Here is a 3685-nt window from a genome sequence, read left to right as displayed (position 1 = left end):
CACTTGCTTCCTGGAGGCATGGACTCTGTTAAAGTTTTAGATGTTACCCAGTTGCTAATGTTTGGCTGACGTGTGTAATGTGCCAGTTTGACGGAAATTGTCAGTTCAATATTTGGAAGCGTGACCAACATGGACTGAGCGGCTTTATTGACTCCCTCCACTGCCATTGCTAAAACTACAGGCAGACTACAAAACAGAGCGGAGAATCAACATCATCGTTCCGAACTCCTCCTTCTGTTCGCTGATTGGCCCGGTAGAAATTGTGCTGGAGGAATCCAAGTGAATGGAAGAAATCTAGACTGGAGCACTGAAGGGACGATGAGAATCAGGCAGAATAACACAGGAATCCAATGGCCAGGCTAGGTTAGAGGTATGGTGTGAATTAAGCTTTGGTTAGGATCGTACTGTTCATGGTTACTGTTAGGGTAAGTGTAAGTTAGGTTTAAATCCAGTTCTTAAAATAAATGGAAGTTAAAACAAACTCCTAATATGGGTCGAAATACAACCTTGTCTGTGTGCGTGTATGTGCAACAAAAAGCCATGAAAACAGCAGCAGGGGAGTGTTGTGGTCGTTTTCATTCCCTCTCGCAGGCAGCAGGCTCTAATGAAACAATGACTTTAATTGCGTGTCTGCTGCCATCCAAAAACATGGGAAAATGAAAACCACAACTTGGACAGCACTTTGAGAATCAACTCATTATTAAAAACAATGGAGAGGCTGCATTGTTCCTTTTAGTTTTTTTTTTTTTTTTAACTAATTTAGCCAAAGGGGAGAAAAAAAGAAAAATATGCAGAGCGAGAGTTGGCTTTTATTGCCCTTCGGGGCAGCTTTTACAACACGACTCTGACCTACTATTGTCAGTACTCGCCAGTGTGGAGCACATCGGTAGTTATGAGCGCACAAACACATAGAACCCTCCTGTAGGATGTAAACGTCCTTCCTCGAATGCTTCTTTTTGTTTCCCCCATCCCCTTTTCTTTCCCTTCTTGATTGGATTTTTTTCCTTTGTGTCCATTTGCTTGGAGTGTTTGAGTGAGTGCCTCAAAACATCCTGGCCCTCTCCACAAAAAGCCACTTCTGGTCGAGGAGGAAACTGTGCATCAATGTGGAAAAATAGCTTAGAAGTTGTTTTTTTTTTCTTACAGCATTTATACCCAGCAGGAAGCTGGAGAAAAAGGGGTCCCTGGACACCATGGAAACGGGCAGCTGTGAGCAGAAAAAGAAAGAGGGAAAAAATAAGAAAAGAAAAATTAGGGTAAATGGAGAGCTGCCATTGTTTGGTACAAAGTTCATGTATTTATTGTAACTTGAATGCACTTTATGGGTCACAATGGAACTCTCCCATGGACTGGAGTGGAAGAAACATGTAGATCTTGGGCTTCGGTGCAAGAAATAGATGTACATCAACTAGCCCTGCTATTCATACCACATGTTTTCTCACTTTAAAGCCACAAACTTAAATATATGTAAGACTTTTTAGCCTGTTTGTAGTGGGAAAACTAACGCCGTACATGAGCCTCTGTGAGACATGTTGATGGCAGAATCATGCTGCAAGGGATACTTTTTCCTCAGCAGGGGCAAGTTAGCTGGTCATAGCCGATGGGAAGATGGACTGAGCTCAAGAAATGGCTGTTTATGAAGAAAAAGCTGTAAAATACTGAATGTCCAGTGGCGCTTCCAAGAGGGGGAGGAGAGGGGGCTTGTGACCACCCCTGACAAAATGCTGGTGCTCCCAGAGAATGCTTTTCAGTTCATACAAAACCATAGAGTAATTTACTTCGATGAAGACACAAATATTTATAATTTTTATATGCATTACTATTTTCCTGTTTTTGTAGATATATATTTTGCTGTATTTATAAGGTGTTTTAAATTCTGTACTTTTTTCACAATTTTTTTGTAGACAGCAATGTAATTTTTTTATTGTACAAGAAAATGCTTTAATTGTAAACAGGACAAATAATAATACTAATAATTTATTCATATGGAGGTTTTCTAAACACTCACACTTTACAGAAATTAAGTAAAACTATGAAGACAACACACATATATATGTGTAAGTAAAATGTATTTTTTTTATTTTTTTTATTTTGTTTAGTTGTGCCACTGAAACTTTTGTCCTAGCTGCTGCTCTAAACTTGCAGCCAGATCTACAATGGAATATTTCCAGTCAAAGCATGTTCATGTGTTGGTTTTGCTCAAAGCATCCACATTAATCCGGTTGATACTTTCTCTCCAGCTCTCTGTGAAGGTGGATGCTTTTTCCTCTGCTCCTCTACCTTCCCATTCTCTCCCTGCTTGCTCTCTTTTTTTTTGTTGTTGTTGTTGCTTTTTTGGAGCTTTTCTTTGCACATCTTCTGGATCTACACATTATGGATCTGGTCAACCGGTCTCTCAATGCCAATTGATCAAACTTTCTCATCGAGAAGACTGGGCACAGGAGAGCCCTCTTGTCCTGCGGGGACACACCCAACGGGATTCACCCTGGATTTATTCATAACAGGATTTCTGCTGTTTGGAGCTTGCGGATACCTGGCTTATCGATAAATTTGTGACTGATTTGGCCAAGCTAGCGAACGCTCAGACTGCATCTTGTGGGACAGAGACGCAAGTTGGATGCGAGTCTTTCCGAGACTCGCAGCCCAGCTGAGGACTCAAAACTCACCAGCGGGATGGAATCGATCTTGGAGAAGTTGTTAGCTTCGGTTCAGTGGAACGGCCACACTAATTTGGATGATTGGGATGAACTAAAAGAGACATACCGGTTAATGACTCGAGGGCAGACAGAAATTTTAAGTCTGCCTGATCTAAAAAGAATTTGTTATTCTGAATCTGGCTTCCTGTGGCCTTGGCGGCTATCTCACCCCTCCTGAAGTCACCCGGGGAAACTTATGGCTGAACTCTCAAGGACTTGCTCTTGATATTTCAACCTTTATCAGAGACTTTTATTTGGGAGAACAAGCTGGGAGAGACATGGGCTGATCTGCAAAGTTACATCACAGTTACAAACACTCCCTGACCTCAACATCTTTGTCAGCATATCTTTGTTTTTGTCTTGCTATATGTGCCATATCCTACTCAATGTAGTCTTTTCATCTTACTTATCAGTTACTTTTTAGATTATTACCTGTTAGAAACTGTGGAGTGCTCACTTTTAACCCAGAGAAGGAATTAGAACAAACTTGAATCCAGAAAAACTAGATTAGCAACTACTTTTTAGATTCCTATTCTTCCAATCCAGAAAATGAATTAGACTAGAAGTTTCTTACTTACTAGGAACAGCTAGTTTATATACTTTGGATCAACATTATTAGCTTTTTCTTCTTTTGCTCTTTCCTTTGGTTTGTTATTTTGTTTGTATTTCCTTTTAATTCTTGTAAAGCACTTTGAATTGCCTTGCTGCTGAAAATGTGCTATATAAAATTACATTACATTAAGAACCTGTGGTTTGAAATCCGATGTTGCCAGACGCTCTCCATCCAACCTGACCTTGCTTGAGGTGTTCTGTATAAAACCGTGATTTCTGATTTCTGAAACTGCTGCTACAAAGTCCTGAAAACAGACGTTCCAGATTGTAATTCTGAAGCAAAATGAAAAAAAAGCATACAGCACTTTTCTTCAGTTTGACAAACATGCACTAGTTTTTCCACATAAAATTAATGTAATGTGTGTATATATATATAT

At 39.9% G+C, this 3685-nt stretch overlaps 1 long non-coding RNA gene across 1 annotated transcript; it reads left to right on the top strand.

Annotated features, from left to right (window-relative positions):
* Positions 1-407: 407 nt before the first annotated feature.
* Positions 408-2845, top strand: LOC106965141 (uncharacterized). The gene is made up of 3 exons (XR_001428563.1): positions 408-419; positions 1073-1081; positions 2648-2845. It is a non-coding gene; the product is annotated as an uncharacterized LOC106965141 (long non-coding RNA).
* Positions 2846-3685: the final 840 nt, after the last annotated feature.

The sequence above is a fragment of the Poecilia latipinna genome, unplaced genomic scaffold (genome assembly GCF_001443285.1).
Source record: "Poecilia latipinna isolate Pla-1442-1.1 unplaced genomic scaffold, P_latipinna-1.0 Scaffold1774, whole genome shotgun sequence".
In the NCBI taxonomy this organism is placed as follows: domain Eukaryota; kingdom Metazoa; phylum Chordata; class Actinopteri; order Cyprinodontiformes; family Poeciliidae; genus Poecilia; species Poecilia latipinna.
The sequence above is the reverse complement of the archived record's forward strand: the minus strand, read 5'-3'. Positions and strand labels throughout refer to the sequence as shown.